The sequence below is a fragment of the Sorex fumeus genome, unplaced genomic scaffold (assembly GCF_029834395.1).
Source record: "Sorex fumeus unplaced genomic scaffold, SorFum_2.1 ptg000006l, whole genome shotgun sequence".
Lineage (NCBI taxonomy): Eukaryota > Metazoa > Chordata > Mammalia > Eulipotyphla > Soricidae > Sorex > Sorex fumeus.
In genome coordinates this window covers 19,840,957-19,861,811 of record NW_026606063.1, presented here as the reverse complement: position 1 = coordinate 19,861,811, position 20,855 = coordinate 19,840,957, and positions in this window count along the sequence as shown.

The window sequence follows — 20,855 nt, the reverse complement described above, 5'->3', positions numbered from 1 at the left end:
GCCCTGAGCACAACTGGGTGTGACCCTCTCCTTGCCCCACAGCATAAACATAGGGACAGTTTATCCTCAGTTTCCCCTCCTGCTCAAAGCCTAACCCTTGTTTAGGTTTCCAGATAAGATGAGTGTGCCTCAGGAAACCAGCCAGGAGGAAATTTTATTTTTCATTTTGGGACCTCATATCATCAGTGCAGCAGACCATGAAGACAAGATAGTTGCTTTGAGGACAGGAATCCGCCATTTTCCCACTTGCCAGTCAATTGTCAATAAAATTCTTTCTCAACATATCACCCTTTCATTTGGTTAACCCTTGAGCAGAAGTGGAATCAAATGTTCATGGTTATAAGACTATCATTTAAAGACTTAAAAAAAAAACCAAAACAAGAAATTGTATTTGGAAAATAGTTTCCTAAATGTTATTTTTAGGACTGAAGAGGTAGTTCAACAGGCTCATACATTCTTTGCATACAGGAGATCCAGGTACAATCCCTACACCACATATTTCTCCTAGCATCAAATACAAAGTACCTACAGTAGAAGCCCCTGAGCATCACTGGGTGTGCTCCCCTTCAAATTAAAAAAAAAAAAACAATTTTTAGGTTACATTTGTTTGTGTTTGGGTATTTTTGTTGTTTTATTTGGTGGGGGGAGTAGTTTGGGCCACATCCAGCTATGCCCAAGGATCACTCCTGATTGTATTCCAGGTACCCATCCTGTGTACCAGATTTGTTACATGCATTGCATTTAACATAGTTTGGTTGCGTACAAGGCAAATTCCTTTGCCACCTGGGTGGTATTTTAAATCAGTGGTGAAAATATTTTTCTAAGAAATTTGTTATAGAATTAAATAGATTGCTATTTTAAAGAAAAATATTGAATGCACAATTTATCTTCTAACCCAAATTAAATTTAAAGTGTGCTAGAGATTTAAATTAAAATATAATCCAAGGGTCAGGAATTCATCCTTAGTATGTATAAGCACTGCTAGTCATGATTCTAGTGGTTTCCAGCACTACTGGGGTAGCTGTGGTGGGCCCCTGATACCACAGGACTAGAGAAGTACTATATTCCCATGGATTGGCACTGAATTATCTAGCATAGTTAGGAAAGTATCACCAGGAATAACCCCAGGGCTGCCAAGCTAAAACTCCTAAAATTCCAAGCTAAAAGTCACAAAGTACTAGATTTCCTCTATACTTTGGATATCCAGAGAAAAAAAATATTGAAACCATAAAGTTCCATATCAATAAATGAAATTAAAAACAGTAAGTTTATATAAATATTAAAAATAAAATCATTTTAATAAAAAACACACAATAATCAAATACAAATAAGACTATTGTAAACCCAAGGAAATACAACTAAATCAAAGACAAAAGGAAATTTTCTAATATAAAAACCTTTTAAAATTAAGGAAAAAAAGACCAAAAACATGATAGAAGAATGAACAAGAAAAAAGCATATCTCAATTGTGTGTATATATTAAGACAAATCTCAAAATAAGCACTGAGACACTGAGATGTGCACAAGTGAAATAAACTCTCACCAGCAGAATAAAAGATTCTAGAAGTACATACACACACATAGTTATATAGGTGTTTATAAACACACTGTCACTGTCACTGTCCTTCCGTGGTTCAACGATTTTCTCGAGCGGACCCAGTGACGTCTCCATTGTGAGACTTTGTTGTTACTGTGTTTGGCAGCATGCTGAAAGTAGATTATAGATCAAACATGATTGCCACTCATTGCTTCTTTTGCAAACCACAACACCCAAAAGGAGAGAAGAACAAAAGGGAATGCCCTGCCACAGAGGCACGGTGGAATGGGGGAGGGGGGGATGGGGGGTGGATGGGGAGTGGGAGGGATACTGGGATCATTGGTGGTGGAGAATGGGCACTGGTGGAGGGATGGGTACTTGATCATTGTATAACTGAAACCCAAGCACAAAAATTTGTAAGTCTACAACTGTACCTCATGGTTTTTCACTAATAAAAATTAAAAAAAAAAAGAAAAGAAAATGTTGCGGTAGCTTGCCAGGCTTTGTTGTGCAAGCGCTATACTCTCGGTAGCTTGCCAGGCTCTCCGAGAGAGGCGGAGGAATCGAACTCGGGTCGGGCCAGTCGGCTGTGTGCAAGGCAAACACCCTAACTGCTGTGCTATCGCTCCAGCCCTTATAAACACACATTTACTATTATATATATATACATATGTAAATGTATGTATATACATATAATTATATACATATAATAGTGTTATACACACCCATATACATACATGCAGACTGCAAAACAAAATATATGCACTTGTTTGTCTTGCTTTGACAAAGACCAAACCCAGCTCTTATCACTAAACCACATTCCAGGCCCAAAACTAAGCTTAAACCAGTAGGAATAGATGACAGAAATTGTTCTAGTTGACTATGTACTAAAATACAAGATCTCAACATTTTCCAAAAGAATAGAACATGACCAAGAATCAGCAGCATACTCACACAATATTCAAGATATATTCCAAAATTACCCAAAATACAAAAAGCAAGGAATGTGTGATTAGTCATAAAAAGAAAATATTATTACCAGATTCCAAAGTAACGCAATCTAAAAAACAAAGGGAAATTATGAAAATAAAAAGTAAAAGACATAGGAAACTCAGGGGGTGGGAAGGCAATATTATATCAAAGGATTTATATCTATGTGATAAAAATCACAAAAGAAAGGCTGGAAAAAATACATTTGGAAAAGCAATAGCTAAAAATATCAAAATTTAATGAAAGACAAGTTATGTCAAGAATATCAGAAAATAACAGAATAAGCTCAAGAAAACCATATCTTTATTTTTTTTATCAAAGTAAAAAGTCTTAAAAGCAAATTGCAGAAAATTGCATGTAAAATACAGGGAACAGAGATTTTAATTACATGTATTTTCTTTCGAAACCATGGAAACTCAGAGACAGTTGGAAAAATTTTTTTAAAGTTCTTGAAAGAGAAAAACACTTAACCTGGAATTTTACTATTTTATATTCAACAAAAACAATTTAGGAATAATAGGAAAATAAAGACATTCTAGGCTATGTGATTTTTATCACATAGATATAAATCCTTTGATATAATATTGCCTTCCCACCCCCTGAGTTTCCTATGTCTTTAATGTGGAGTTCTTCGGCTGATCTTCTCAGTCCTATCTTGACATTAAGTTCACCAACAATGATCTTATAGAAGGTGTGGTCTTCATTATAGAACTTCTCCAGCTCCATGTAGAACTTCCCAATTTTTTCTTCATCGTAATTGGATATTGGTGCGTAGAAAACCAATATAGAAACTGCCGGCAGTGAGTCAATCTATTCAAGTGTAATCATCCAATTCGGATTGTTAGGCATTCGAATGAATCAATGCTCATGGCCAAGTTCATGTTGACAAGGACACTGAAACCACCAACACCTCTTTTGTCACATGTTCTGAAGAATAGTTCTCCAGTGTCAAAAATGGCGTGATGCGGTTGATGCCTTCTCGTCTCAGTCAGACCAATGGTCTTGATCTTCCGCACTTGCACCATCAGGTCCTCAGTGGACGCTTCCAATGCCAGTGTACATGCGTTGAAAGTACAGACAGTCATTTTAGTCCTTCTTTGTTTTGGCAGCCAAGTTGGCCTTGAGATTTTATCAGCCTCTCCTTCCTCCTGGCTTACAAGGGAACGAACAGGATGAGAGACTATCTGAGTTTATCATGTCGACCAAGACCATCTATGGTAATTCACAGTTCCAGAAGGTTGAATCTAAATGTTGGACTTGGGAATCTCCCAGTGAACGGTTCCACAACGAAATTGACCACATCATATTCAATTGACGGTTTTGCCTGACCAATATCGTTGTTGTCCCAAAACTCCAAACAGGATCAGACCACTATCTCCTTCATGAAAAATTCTACTTCACAGATCAGGGAGAAAGGGCTGAAAAGTTTAAGAAGAAAACTCCCAGAATGACCACCAACTGGGAGCTCTTTGACTCTATTGTAGCAACATGGGAAGATGTCGTCATTGACAACATTGACGAAGAATACAATCGACTGGTTCAGCACCTCCATGATTGTGTGAAGAATGCTGAGAGAGAGACAGCCACCAAAAGACATCTGTTTTCAAAAACTCTGGGCTCATTCACCATCGTGGCTGGGCGCAAGCCTCAGGCAACTGCAAGCTAGCATCCAAGCTCGTAAAGCGATGCAGAGAAGCAATAAAGAAGACCTCGAAGAGAGAAGATCAGCAATGCTTGCCAATGCACCAGAAGCCAGGAAAAGCATTCGCAACACCCGCCTGTCCTTAACCAACTACAATACCAAGATGACTGCTCTCTGACGTCCTGATGGATCTATCACATCTTCCAGAAGGGCAATGGAGAAGATTATCCATGACTTCTACTCGGATCTCTTCGATAGCCATGTCCCCCTGCCCACATAACAAATTCCGTAGGATGGACATGTCGTTCCCAAAATTCTCCACTCTGAAATCCGACACGCCATTTCATCGGTAAAGAAGTGAACAGCACCCAGCCCAGACAAGGTCAGACCTGAACACCTGAAGAACCTGTCGTCAGTACTCATCAATACACTGGCTCGGCTCTACACACGCTACCTGTCTGAATGCAAGGTTCCATCCCAGTGGAAAATCAGCAGGACTGTTCTACTGTACAAGAAAGGAGACATCCACGACATTGGCAACTGTCTCCTAATCTGCCTGTTGTCTGTCATCTATAAGCTCTTCACTCAAGTCATCCTGAATAGGATTGGCAGAACACTAGATGAAGGACAACTATGTGAGGAAGCCGGGTTCTGAGATAGTTAGACTTCTTTTTCAACACCCTGAGCAATCAGTTTGAGGCTCTTCGTGTTCCTGGAGCGAGCAGATGCCACTGGGCTACTCTAGCACGCGACAGGGACAAATGGAAACATTACAGGCGCCCGCTCGAGCAAATCAATGAGTAATGAGATATCAAGTGATGAAGTGATCAAAGATATTCTAATAGAGAAAAATTACAGAATTTCTCGCCAACTAATCATCTGTACAAGAATTATAAATGATGGTTTTCAGGCTAACGAACTAGAAATGAGTAAAGCTCAAATTTTCAGGAATCAAATAAATTTAAGAAAACGATAATTATCTGGGGCTGGAGGGATAGCACAATGGTAGGGTGTTTGCCTTGCACGCAGCCGGCCTTCCGAGCCAGGTTTGATTCCTTCGCCCCTCTCGGAGAGCCTGGCAAGCTACTGAGAGTATACCTCCCGCATGGCAGAGCCTGGCAAGCTACCCGTGAAGTACTCAAAACAGTAACAATTCTCACAATGGAGATGTTACTGGGCCCACTCAAGCAAATCGATGAACAATGGGAAGACAGTGCTACAGTGCTACAGATAATTATCTGAGAAAAAATATATTGAAATGTTCTATATACCTTTCTTTAAAATACATGACTATTAAAAGAAAAAAACCAATAATATTTAGCACGATTTTCAATGTTTGTAGATCAAAGGGAATAAGAGGAATTTGTCATTCTAAGATTTTGTTTTGCTTTGAAGCAATACAATATTAATTCTAAGTACAAAAAATTGCAATTATAGTTGTTAACTCTAATATTCCTCTCTAGATATGCTTGCTTGCTTGAGTGGGCCCAGTAACGTTACCATTGGAGACTTTGTTGTTACTGTGTTTGGCATATTGAATACATCACGGGGAGGGCTGGAGCAATAGCACAGTGGTAGGGCGTTTGCCTTGCACGCAGCCAACATGGCCGACCCGAGTTCAATTCCTCCGCCCCTCTCGGAGAGCCCGGCAAGCTACCGAGAGTATCTCGCCCGCACGGCAGAGCCTGGCAAGCTCCTATCTAGATATAGCAGACAAAAATCTTAAATGATACAGAAATTTTATAGAATAGATAAGGAGAATATTATAAGTATCCCTCCTTCATTGAAAAATTTTGAACATTCATATTACAATAAGAAAACACAAATTTATTAATATGGTTGCCCATCCCATATGGTCCCCTGGGCACCACCAGGAGTAATTCCTGAGTGAAGAGCCAGGAGTAATCCTTGTGCATCACCAGCTGTGACCCAAAGAGCAAAATATATATATATATATATATATATATATATATAATCAGATATACGAAGTTTAAACTCATAATTAATGTATTTATACATAATGTATTATATTATTATTATATAATATATAAAAGGTAAAGGCTCTCCCGTTGTTCATCGATTTGCTCGAGCGGGCCCAGTAACGTCTCCATTGGAGATTTTGTTGTTACTGTGTTTGGCATATCGAATATATCACGGGTGGCTTGCCAGGCTCTGCCCTGCGGGCGAGATACTCTCGGTAGCTTGCTGGGCTTTCCGAAAGGGGCGGAGGAATCGAACTCGGGTCGGCCATGTTAGCTGCATGCAAGGCAAACGCCCTACCGCTGTGCTATCGCTCCAGCCCATATAATATATATTATATAATATATATAATATATTATATATTATTATGTATAATATATTATACATAATGTATTTATACATAATTAATGTATTTATACATTTGAAAAAATGTATTTATATATACTTTAAATATGTCGTCAAAGGATATGTTCCTAACCTAGTATGGTCTGTTTGTGAAGAGTTCTTGCCTTGAATTAACAGTCAAACCTAACTGAATTTTAGAGATAATTTTTAATTACAAGAGGTACAAGAGTAGAGAAATAAGTTATAGAGTAGAGAAATAAGAAAAATACAAAGAAAGCAAACCCAAAATGCAGACATTCTACAGAGTAACTGACAGGTGTCTTTAGTAATTCGATGTCATGAAAAACAAAACTATTAGGAGTGCGGACTACTTCAGGGCTAAGAGACATAAACTAAAATTTAGCATAAAGTTTGATAGACTCTGGTTAGTAGTTAAAACTTCTTTTAACAAAATCCTACAAGGAAACAAGAAAAAGAAAGCAGACAGCAGCTAAGCCGTTGAGCAGTTCTGAGTGGAGAAGGTAGGGAACTGGGCATCTGTTTATACCAGCAACCTCTTCCCTCTCCCCTCAAAGGGACCCCTAAAGCATTCAAAGAAACTCTACAAAAACCCTATGGCTTAGTAAAACCATTTTTATAGTGACAAGAATTCTGGAATGTTGGGACCAGAGTGATATTACAGCAGGTAGTGTGCTTGCCTTGCAGGCAGCTGACCCAGGTTCAATCTTTGGCAGCATATATGGTGTCCCAACAACTGCCATGAAAGATCTCTGAGCACAAAGCCAGCAGTAAGCCCTGAGTGCTGCTGGATGTGGTTCCAAAGCAAAACAAAATAAATAAACTTTAGTAAAAATTCTGGAATGCTAGTACAGCACCAAATACCTGAGGGAAAAAAAATATCATGATCACGATCACGACCACCCTGTTGTTCGTCGATTGCCTCGAGCAGGTGCCAGTAATGTCTTCTTCGTCCTAGCCCTGAGATTTTTTTTTTTTAAAGTGCCATATTCAAGGCTTTTTTTTCAGGGTTAGGAGAATGAGACCCATCATTGTTACTGGTATTTGGCATATTGGGTATACCACGGGGAGTTTGCCAGAAAAATATAGCATGCACAAAATTCATTACCATGAAGACATAACACATACCATACAAAGATATATATATATATACATATACATGCTTTTTAATTAAATTTTGTTCAAAACCTATTATTTACAAAGTTATTGATAGCTGAGTTTCAGACATATAGTGTCATAGTACCAATCCCACCAGTGTCAATTTTCCCTCCGCATCGTTTCCTGTCCTTCCCAGCTCTCACCATCCCCAACCAGACAAGCCTGCCACCTTAACACATATTAAAATTTGGTTGCTATGGTTTAGATCTCCAGTGTTCAATATTGTTGTCTCTGTGGTTTGGATCGATGGCTATACCACTCCCTCACATTGCTGATTTATCAGAGGCCCTTGACCCCTGTTCCCCTATATTTCCCTTCTTCCTGTTTGGAAGTTTGGAGGTTTTGCTGTTGCTGTTTGGTTGGTTGGTTTTGGTTTGTAAGCCACACCTGGCAATGCTCAGGGCTTACTTCTGCCTTTTTGACTCGGAATTTACTCCTGGCAGAAGTCGGGGGACCTAGGGAAAGCTGAGGATCCAACAACCAACGTCAGCAGAGTGCAAAGCAAAGCTGCCTCTATGTACTTCCTCCGCCTCTCCTTTCTCATCTTCTTAATTCCATCCCTGATTTCTCTCCTTCTCTATCCCTCTCCTCCCTATATTTCACATTCTTAAGAAGACCAGGTCTGTCCTGACACATTTTCAGACACTTAGGGAAAATTTCACCCAAATCTTAGAGAAGCATCCAGCCCACTGGTGGCATTGTCATTAAATTAGAAGAATGCAAAAACTCTGTTGTAAAATACAGAACCAAAGTGTCCATTCAAAATATCTACAAAGGGATTAGGGAAGTCTTAGTTTCATGTGTTTTTGTTTTTTGTTTGTTTGTTTGTTTGTTTTTTAATACAAGATATAGTGGTAGACTTAATTGAATCATACTCAGTGAAGAAAAGTTTTAGATTTGGTGTAGTCTTTTTGTAAACAGCCCAAGTTCTCAATTGCTTCCTATTTGAAACACATTTCACTTTAAGAAAAGAGCCTACTAAATATATGCATGTTTTAATTATGTACTGTTTAAAGCATAATTAGATAGCATGAGTTTTAATTAGGTACTGAGCTTTTATTTTCATTCTTTTGTATGCTCTTTGGTATGTGCGAGTGTTTATGATTTTAAGACTTGACTCTTAATTAGTTTCCACCCATTCTGATCTTTCTCTGAAATAATAAAACACATAATCTATTGTATGCATCTAAATATGTTCAATTTTTAATAGAAATTTTATAGCCATTGAATTTATAAACAGTAAAATTAATGTTGCGTCTAGGATTTTTTTAACCTATGGGTAGATACTTCAGTTAACATTTCATAGATCTTGTTACAAATACCTTAGTATAATATGCCTAAGAAATATATTTTTAAAATAGTAGACAATGCTAGTTTCTTGAGAGTATATTATAGGAGTAATTTAGTCTTTCTATATAATACATTTCTTATTATATATTGTATAGATAATTATATAGCTAATATATGTACTATATATAAAATATAGAATAGAATAAATATAAGGAAATAGTTCACAGTTTATATAATAATATGAAATGTTTAATAATATTTTTAAAGAAAACATATATTTTGTTTATGGGAATGATTTCTCAATTAAATCAGAGTTTTTAAAGCAATTTATCATTCTTCTTACATAGGGAGCACAAAGAATAGCTTCTGTTGGCAGTTCAAATTTAGCCAGTGCTGTCAATCAACCTTTGGGAAAGGTAAATAAAGAGAGGAAGGTAGCTAACATATACTGAACTGTGTGCCTGGCCTTCTAAATACATACATTTTTGTAATTCTCAAACAAGCCCTACAAGGAATCTTTATTTCAAGTTTTCTATTTATTTTCAAATAGATTTACAAGGCTGATCTATTTAGAAAGTATATGGGCTAAGATAAAAATACACACCTTCATATCTGATAGCAAAACTCATATCCTTTCTGCAATTCAACTTCCATTAGAAATAAAAATTTACAAAATAAAATGATAGACGACAGACAACATCTACAAGTATCTGTGTGTTTGGGTGCATATAACGCAAAGTAAATAGTTTTTATAGCTGGTAAGAAATGATAATGAGACAAATTAGAGCATCAAAACAGATGTTTTTCAGCCTGTCTTAAATGCTGAAAAGACCAGACATTGGGAAACAAGATGAATATTCTTTTATTCTCTCAAACTATGTGAAAAACACTGAGCTGCAATCTTTTGCATTTGTTTTTTCAGGAATAAAATGTCATGAGTTGAAAATAAACATTTCTGTATGCTCAGTTGCTAGAATATCTAGGACATGCCAATAGCATGAGGAATGCTCATTTTATGACCATCTCCATCATTGTCACTGACACCTCCCCTCACAGGAGAATGTACCAAGAACTCCCACTTGGTGGTTGTTACCAGCTTTTACCTGGAAATAATCTTTTCTTTTTGTCTGATCTTGATCTATTGTGCTACCTTTTCCTTTCATTAACAGGACCATTGATTTTTCAGGTATAATGTTTAAATATAAAATGAGGCTGAAGAACAATATCACACGGGTGTCTACTTATCAAAAGAACAAAATTAAGTCATCTGTAACTTGACATCTGTAAAATTTGTATATCATTACCTCATGGATTTAATCACTATTAAACATGTGAGACATATTTAGGTGCCTAACAATACAGCAAATTTTCCAGTGGATTGAATGGTAGACACTAAAAGATATATTCATACCCCCGTTCTTGGAATTTGCTAATGCCGTCTAGTTTAGAAAAATAATGTTATGTGAAGAGTCTTGAGAAGGGTCTGAAGAGATTGCTCAAAAGATCGAGAGACCCTTGTATAATATTCAGTACCACATGATCCCTCTAGCACCATTGATAGCAAACCTCAAGCACTGAGCTGGGAGTAACTACATGGGGGGAGAGGGGGCGGGAAGATAGAGGGAGGGAGAGAGAGAGAGGAAGAGAGAGAGAAAGAAAGGGAGGGGGAAGAGAGAATAGATCTTTAGAGGAACTGATTACTGTTACCATCACAATAATTGACACTAATAGACTAACTTTGAAACATTGAAACACTGCTATAAGAAAGTTCTATCATATTTTGAAAATACAGGAAAGTGAACTAAAATTACACTGGAAATATTTTTAAAAAGTCTTCACTGAAAAATATCTGTTTAATCATTAGTGGTAAATAAATAGAAAAATAGTCAAGGAAAGAGGTGACTTGGGCAGAAGCAATGCTGTGAGCCAGATATTACAGTAGGAAAAGTATATTAGTAAAAGGCACAAAAGAAAACACATTTATTTTGAATCATTAAGACCAAGTCTGAATTTCTGTTGTATTGCTAGTTAATATATAGGTTAATTCTGAGATATTGATAAGACTGTGAAACAGTTTCCAAATAAATTTTTAAAAGAATTTGTAAGAATAAAGACTTTATCAGTGAAGACAATACAAAAGTTTTCTGCAAAGAACTTTAAGTTTATGTTATTAGTAATTAAGGTAATCGCTGTTTGTTTGGTTGGTTGGTTTGGATTTATTTATAAAAATTAAAATTCTATTATTCCTTTCTTAACAAAAGTCTTTTTGGTAATCCTGATTATAACCTAGTGATTTTAGTAACAAAAGACTTCTTTCTTATGGAAAGTCTATATAATCCTTTTAAATATTTCACATCTTAAACATAGCACAGCGGTAGGGCGTTTGCCTTGCATGCAGCCAACATGGCCGACCTGAGTTCAATTCCTCCGCCCCTCTCGGAGAGCCCGGCAAGCTACCGAGAGTATTCGATATGCCAGACACAGTAACAACAAAGTCTCCAATTGAGACGTTACTGGGCCCCCTCGAGCAAATCGATGATCAACGGGAGGGCCTTTACTTACTTACTTACTTACAGCTCTCAAGCCATCTAGTAAACACATGTAGAAAAATATATTTCATTCCCATCTGAGGCTCGTCCTGAGTCTGAGGAGTCTAGCAGTGACCACTGCAGTGATAGCAATATGGAGTTTTCCAATGCCACAGGCTCAGGATGAGCCTCATCCAGGAATGAATCTGTTGAAAAACTCAAGTACGCAGATTTTATGACTGAAATCTCCAGGTTCTCACAGAGTCAGGGATGGGCTACTTACCCCCATCTTACAGTTCTTTCGTAAGCCTGGCAGTCATGTCCATGAACCGCCTCTGGCGCCATATAAGCTCATTAACCAGCCATGATCCAGAAACTCATAAACAGATCTCAAGAGGAGATCAACAAGCTGAAGAGATGCTTCTGTACCTCAAAGTCACCAACCAGTTAAAAATTTAACTCTAGCTGTATTAGCCCATTCAAAAGTTTAGAATTCCTGGAGTACATTGCACCCACATGACATCTTAAACTCTACACCAGTGATATACCAGGAGTGGATGAGATGTAAAGTAGAAGGCAACCAGTCTCTATTAAGAAAATATTGAACACATAAGGCTTAACCTGTAACAACATTTTAGTAATCTCATATACAAGGGATTAATGGCCACATACTTTATTCGGAGAGCCCGGCAAGCTACTGAGAGTATTCAATATGCCAGACACGGTAACAACAAAGTCTCCAATGGAGACGTTACTGGGCCCGCTCGAGCAAATCGACGATCAACGGGAGGGCCTTTACCTTTACCTTTTTACTTTATTCTAAGGAAGTATTTTTGATCATTTTTAGAAAATTATTCATAACAAGCAATATAAAACAAATTATTTAGAGCCTGCTATTGGGGCAGGCTTGGAAGGTGGCTGGTAAAATTGAAAATAGTGGTGGTAGAAAGATTCAATGGTGGTGTGATTGGTGTTGGAGTATTGAATGTAATAAATCATTGTGAACAATTTTATAAAAATAAAATTTAATTTAAAAAAGAAAGATATATTTTTAAAAAGACAACTGGGAGATGTTTTATAAACTTTATATGAAATTTGGTCTTTACACAGATCAAATATTAAAAGATATCCAGAGAACAGGGTGGCATCTAGTAAGTCAATTCTTCCCAACTTTGTGAATCAAAATGGTGTGAGATTTACTAGCAATATTTTTAGTGAAGAAGCTCAGAAACTATGCTATTATGTGGAGGGGAAATGGAAAGTGGAAGAAATTGATTATCTTTTATTGAGTTCCAATAAAAGTGTCAGAAATGTTATAAACAATATAACATCAAGTTGAACAACCTTAGCAGCTGAATATATCTGATATTCAGTAAGTTTAATTGTCTTGCTCAAGCCAATGTATAATTGGTGTCATTCAGTCATTAGATAACAAAGCTTTAAAATCAAAAGCCTGTAACTCCAAAGCATTTGCTTTTCCCATGCATATGGTGTGCATTTCTTACTCACTAGATCCCATCTCATTCTTAATTCTTTCCTTACAGTTTGTTCCAGCCAACTTTTAGCCAAAACATAGCTCTCTTCTTTATCTATTTGCCAGATGTTTCTAATTTCAATATTCACTGATTTTGTTCTCCATTTCAAGTTATCTCACTTCCTGAATTATAATGTAACATATAGACCTTTTAAAATTTAAGGAAAAAATTACCAATGGAGTTGTGAATCTGGGCTTTGAAATCTTCTTAGTCTTTGCTGTTCTTTGCATAAACAGCCATTGATAGATTTTAAATTTCTTCCTTTATCTGTTCTGCAGGTGCTTGCCTTTCTCATTTTTTCATGTGCTTACTTATGCATCAGTGATGGGTTGAAATAAATGACAATTCTATAGCCGCAAAAGGGAAATTCAGATCAACTTAATGCACTAAACCAACTGCATATCACCTCATAGAAAATTCATTTATTTAAAAGCTATTTGCAAGGTGACTATTAGGAACATGATAATTTTTTTCAGCATATCAAACTCAGGACTCAAGTATGCAAAATATTTGCTTTACCACTGAGTCATGTTCCCATCACCAGGAACATACAATATTTTTTACATGTTGTGACTTTTGTTATGCATGATCTCAATCTCTCTTTCCAGCTTTTGTTTTACAATCTTCATCAAAAAAATTGCAAGCAACTATCTTTGGATTATTATCATTCTCTATAAACACACACATTCTCTATAAACATTACTTCTGAGCATTTATTTATTGATTTCTCCTTACCTAGAAACTTTCCTCATATGTCACCTTATAAAAATTGTATTTATTCTACAAACTTCACCCAAAGCCAAAGACTCAGAGATCATCCCTACCCAAGAGTCTTTTCTAATCATCATAACTAGAAATGTCATTTTCTTCCTGCCATTGTTTTCTTTTTGTTATTACAATTTTAATCATTTTTATTGAATAACCAAAAGCAACTTTGCCTAGTTATTTTAATGTGAATTCCAGGTGAAATTATAGAAACTTCCTTGGTATATCCCATCCTAGTCCTGTTGACAAAGGCCAAAATCAAGAGAAAAGGACTACCCACAAACCTATAAGATAGACCTTGGACAGAGGAGGTGATTCACCATCTCCTGTCCTTATACTATGTATTCCTCTTGCCTTTGACACTCTCAGAAACCACTCTACGGGCATAGCCTTGAGAAAGTGATTTTAAGACCATCTGGATAGTATACATAACTGAACCCAGTTTAGGCCTTTTTCTATACTTTGAAGAATTGGCAGACACAGGAAATGACTCATTGTGCAGTCACCAAAGACTAACTTCTAAAGTAAGCTATTTTACAGGAAGATTTCTCAAGGGACCGGAGCTCATGCCAGGAGTAACCCTGGGGACTAGTTCCTGAGCATCTCTGAGTGTGACTCTAAAACAAAACACCCAACAAAAATTTACCACCTACAAATATGGAGTGATTTCTATTTCCTTGCCTTCTGTGAATGAGGATGACTTCACATAATAACTATGAAGCTTCCCATCTTGCAATCCAACAAATTCCAACCACTACCCTCCTGCCACAGATTAGTATTATTCTGATTGTGTCCTTTTTAATAGTTCTGTTTCAAACACTGATTTGGGAATAGTTGTGATTCTTCTCAATCCAAACAAGAAAGTTGTCTTCTTAGCTAATAATCTCTACAATTCTACGACTATAGTAATTTTAAATTATGTTAAGTGCATGAATAAAATAAATATAGGGCTGGGAGAAAGTACAGAGAGTAGGGCACTTGCCTTGTTCAATCCGCAGTTCCCTGTGATCACCAAAATTCAGGAGGAAAAACCAGGAGTAAGCTCATGGCACTGCAAGGTTGGCCCAAAAAATATGCAAAAACTAAAAAGTAAACTGTCCAAAGAAGACTTTTTAGAAGTGTAGCATAGCAACTTAATTCTGAAAGAAGAGAGATACCCACAAGAAAGGCTGGGGGATAACAGTACAGGTGCAAAAGAAACTCTGATGCAGGAAAGCATTTGAAATGTTGGAGGAATAAGGTCTTTGCTCCTGAAGCTCAGAGAACAAACATTAGAGTTGTTTGAAGGAAAATAGAAAGAATATATGTGATTTCAATGCCATTTTAGCGTGTGAATTTTATTGAGACAGCAATGCAACTCATTCAAGCATTTAAATCTGGTTATTGAGTGTTTTAATTAACTTATTTTGTACTACTTATCCAAGTCCAAAAAAGATTTGTCTTCTCATGATTTATTAGTAGTAGTACTCCAGCTTCATATTTTAACCTGCCAATCAGATATATTTTCCTATTTTTAGAAAATATTCAACTTTATATAGCACAGTGAGTAGAGCATTTGCCTTGCATGTGGCCAACCCGAGTTTGATTCCTCCATTCCTTTCGGAGAGCCTGGCAAGCTACCGAGAGTATCCCATCTGCACAGCAAAGCCTGGCAAGCTCCCCGTGATATATTTGATATGCCAAAAACAGTAACAACAAGTCTCACAATGGAGACATTACTGGTGCCCGCCCGAGCAAATCGATGAACAACGAGAGGACAGAGCAGAGCTATTCAACTCTGCTTTAGATTCATGTAGCAAAAAAAAAAAAGAACCCTTGTCCCATCTCCAGTAAACAATGTTGTTTTCTGTTTTCTGTCATGTCCTTTGTTGTTCAATATAATAATCTAGCAAATTCTCATCCCTGTCCACCAAACCCAGGAATGGTTCCAACTTAGCACTTTCTTTTTACACTTCTACTGCTACTATCCTCAATCAGAATACCATATTCAAACCTTTCCTAAACTATCTCAAAAAGCACCACAATAGGATTCCTATTCTTCTAAGTCCCCACTTTCCAAATAAATATTTAACAAAGGTGATATCATTCATCACTCAACAAGTTCTATTCCTCCATCTTTCCTACTCCCCCCCCCAAAATCTCTAATTTTTATGTGAAACTTACAACTCACCCTAACCTTAAACCTTATGATCTATTTGTCTTCTACTAGTTATCTTTAGAAAAACCTCAATTCCTGCCAACTCAATAAACTTACATTCTTCCTCCACCAAAAATCTATTCATCACATCAAAATACTTAATCAAAACCCAAATCCATGTTAATCCCTTCATAAAAGCATAACAACATAGTAGCTAAAGAAAGGGTTACCTTTCCCAGATTCTCTTGGGAATACATCAATCTCTATCAGGAAATGCACACACTATTTCTATATCATTATATTCCAACTTTTATTGTTTATCTTTCCAAATAGGAGAGGAGAGAGAGAGACCTTAACTATATGTGCTATTGAGCTGGGTATTAAATTAATGGAGTTACCATTTCTTATTTGCTCTATGATCATGCATATGAAGCAGAAATACGAAAAAAAGTCCTCTATCAGACTTAAGAGTAGTACAGAGGGTTGGTCACTAGCTTGGCACAGGGCCTAACTGAGTTTGATCCCTGCAATCCCATATGCCAACATGTTGGAGTCTTTGTTGCCCTTTTAGCACTGTCACCAAAGCTATAAGGATCAGCAACATGCACTTAGCAATGAGTGTAATATTTTTCTCTCTAACCAGTCTTGTCTTTCATGACTTCCTGCTCCACTCTACTTGCACCAAAAATTCACAAACCAAAATAATTTAATTATCTTACCTGTGACCATCCAAGTACCTCTATCAAACTGACTTTTTTTCAATTTGCAACAAAGACACTTTTCTACTATACACACCCAGAACAAAGACATTAAGAAATAGGCACTAGCCCGCAAATCAAGATATATCATCTCACACCACAGAGACTGGTACACATCAAAAAGAACAAGAACAACCAGTGATGGCACAGATGTGGGGAGAAAGGGACTCTTTTATTGTTGGTGGGAATGCTGACTGGACTGGTCCAGCCTTTTTGGAAAACTGTATGGGCATTCCTTAAAAGACAAGAAATTTATCTTCCATCTGACCCAGCAATATCACTTCTGAGAATTTATCCCAAGGCTGCAAAATAGCACAGTAGAAATGACATCTGCACCTGTATGTTCAATGCATACTGTTTACAATAGCCAGAATCTGGAAACAACCCGACTGCCAGAGAACAGATGACTGGTTAAAGAAATGTTGGTACATCTACACAATGGGATACTTTGCAGCTGTTAGGAAAGATGAAGTCATGAAATTTGCTTATAAGTGGATGGTCATGGAGAATATCATTGTAAGTGAAATGAGTCAGAAAGACATAGAATGACTGCATTCATTTGTGGAATATAAAATATCATATGAGACTAATACCCAAGGACAATAGAGACAGGGCCAGGAAGATTGCTCCATGGTTGGAAGCCTGCCTTACCAGCTGGGCGAGAAGGCAACTGGAATAGAGAAGAAATCACTAAGTCAATGATCGTTGGAGGGATTGCACAAGATGGGAGATGTGTGTTGAAAGTAGATAAAGAACCAAACATGATGGCCTCTCAGTATTACTATTGCAAAACATAATGCTCATAAGTAGAGAGAGAGTAAGAGGGAAATTGTCTGACATAGAGGCAGTGGAAGGTATGAGATGGGGGAGGGAAGATACTGGGGAAATTGGTTGTGGAAAATGTACACTGGTAGAGGGATGGATGTTTGATCATTGTATGACTGAAACTCAAACATGAAAACTTTGTAAGTGTAACTCATGGTGATTCAATTTTAAAAAAAAGAAAGGTACTTTTATTAATATGAAATGTAAAGCACCTCAAAAGATATTCAGAAAATGAATATTTGAGAAATAAGTGTACATGTGTTTACATTAACCAGAAGATATTATCATCAAGATAATCACCTTGGATTTTCTTATGCAATATTTTCAGTGTATAGATTTCTTAAGATTAAACAGTCACCTGGTCTTTTAGAGACAAGACTTTTGAATAATTATATCTTTCCACTGATGCTTTTTTAGCAAGTAGTGTAAGTTTTAAACATGGCATGTATGATGAAAATGTTTCAGGAGAAAGAAAACAAAATAATTCACAAACCTTGAAACATTTTTATCTCAAAATTAATTCTTTTGGAGCATATGCTGCCCAAGCCCATATGCTGCTTGTGCCCACGTGGCCAAGCACATGTGGTGCCCGAGCCCATGTGTCACCCGCATCTCCCCTCTTGATATGTGTACTTTCATGCTTTCATGTCTAGTACTGGTATGTGTGTAGGGGCTCTCTCCCTCTCCACCCTTGGAGAAGTCCGCATTCTCTCTTGAGTATGTTACTCTCTCTCACTCTGTCCCCCTCCACACCTTAAAAACACTTCAAATGAAAACTGTTTATTTCAAAAAATTAATTATTTTAATTTGATTAAACAATTAAAAATAATTGGAAAAAATCTCAAACTTTGCTTCCATGACAAAGCAAGCAATTACATATGCTTTTATTTACTGAATATTACATCCCACAAGAAAATAGATGCTACATCAAGTCAAGTCTCCTTATAAACATACACTGCCGCACACATATGCACATGTGCATTATCTGCATGCATACACACACACACACACACACACACACACCACCACCACCACCAGCAACTACAACCTTGAGAGATGAAAGACACAAGTGATAACTTCTTTTAATAATAACTTTCTCATGGGAACATCACAAAAGAGGAAAGACATTTAGGGTTGGAATATTCTAGGATCTTCTATGCCTTCTATGCATAAGGTTCATGAAAATTTGATCAACTTGATTTCACGTTCAAATTACCACATTCTCCGCTCATTCTAACCTGATTAAAACAAGCAAGGTTTCGAAATAGTGTTCAGAACAGTTTCATGGAGCGATAGCACAGCGGTAGGGCATTCGCCTTACAAGCGGCCAACATGGCCGACCCAGGTTCGATTCCTCCGCCCCTCTTGGAGAGCCCAGCAAGCTACCGAGAGTATTCGATATGCCAAACACAGTAACAACAAAGTCTCCAATGGAGACGTTACTGGGCCTGCTCGAGCAAATCGACAATCAACGGGAGGACCTTTCCCTTTACCTTTACCTTATATAAATAGATTAATTTTGAGATGATCTGAGAAAAGCACTTATCTTTTAGGTAATTAATAAATTATTTATTGCTTATCATTACAAATTGAAATGAATATAACAAAGAAACTAATGCTTTGATTTAAGATTAAATATCTAGCCTTTTGTACTCCAGAGAACTTGTATTTCTCTTGAGCCTGTATTTATCTCTTTCTCTTCTATCACAGTTCTCTAAGTGAATTTCTTTAAATAAAAATTATGTAACTTCACTTAAAAATAAGTAAGTAAATAAATTAATGAATAGATACATCAGATATCTATACAGCAGTTTGTTTCTCGAGTTTCTGATAGGAAAATACCATTCCTACTCCTACTCCTATTACAATTTCTGTTACTACTTTTACTAATATCATTACCTCTGCCTCTATCACCATTATTTTTAGTACGAAAAATGGTAATAAAAATAAGAGAAATTATAATTTTGCCTGATAATTTGCATGTATTCTCATGTAATACTTTCTGTGATGTTGCTTTGTAGGGAAGCTGTGCGTTTACTATTTGACTTTGACCTTAAACGGATTCTAAAGCTTATATTCTTCCTGTGTAATATAATCCTGCCTTTTTTGAAAAATAGAACAGGAACGTAGGGCATAAATTAACTATAAAAGTGATACTTAGTATTAGAAGTAGAAACCAGAATCAGTGATATAAAATTTGCCATGAGCATTCTTATCAGATGTGAGAGTTTTGGCATGGGAAGTCTATACATTTTTGGCTCAGCTTCTTCACTGTCTCTTTTCTTTACTGGAAAGTGTCATGTGGATCAAAGGACTTAATGAGTGCAATAAGGCAGACCCCAAAACAAGGAATTCTTAGGAAAAGAGATAAGGGACTCTCCAAAATGGCCAGTTTAAGAGTTTAGATTGACTGCTCAAAAACAATTTATGTCACTGGCTAAAACTGCAGAGTGAATGACTGGAAGACAGGAGCATAAACCAAGCATAGCCAAATGAAGACAAGGTCCATAGAACACTTCGGAAGATTCCTTCTAATGCTATTTATAAATTTTTCCAAACTTTAATAATTTGGGCCCTAATATTGTCTGAAATAAAATAATTCTATATTTTTCTTGTTTAGTTTTTCCAATATTTCACAGTCATTTATTCTCTTCATGTAGGTCCTGATCCTCAACGAATCTATTTTATTTCATTATAAATGTTTTTTTTTAATTTCTTACTAAATCATAGAAATCATAGTGTTGGAATACAAGGAGTTTAGGTTTATCAGGTTACACCCATCACAGTGCTCCAGAGTCATTCCCATTACTTTGTCTGTAACCACTTCTCTATGCAACCTTCCCCAACCAGTCAATCAGCTTTTTCCCTAGTCAGAATCTGTTAATTTGTAAGGACTCATCCTTCTAGGACACTGAACTTATACTGTAAGTTAATATTGCCTTTCTCCTCTCCTTATGTCTTTTGAATAGTTTAATGCAATGTTCTTTTTGTATAGCCACAGGAAGACAATTAATATTATGCTTTGTAACTTAGGACTTAAATGGCTTTGAATATTATTCATTCCCGGGCATCTGCTTTCTCAACTTAATCCTCAGTTGCCCTCACTTCCTAGCACCCCCAAAAAGAAGGGTCACGAAGAGGAACTGGATAGAACCAGGGCAAAAAGGTAAGCTATGTGCTACTGGCATCGAGGTGAGCCAGGCCAAAGCACCATGATTCTTAACTATAAATTAGGAGTTTGATCATAGACAAATGCTGTCATGATCCAAAAGTAACGATGAGACTAGTACCCTGCCAGGGATAGGAAAGACTATCTGGCCTGAGCACTGTAGTCTGAGATCAAGATG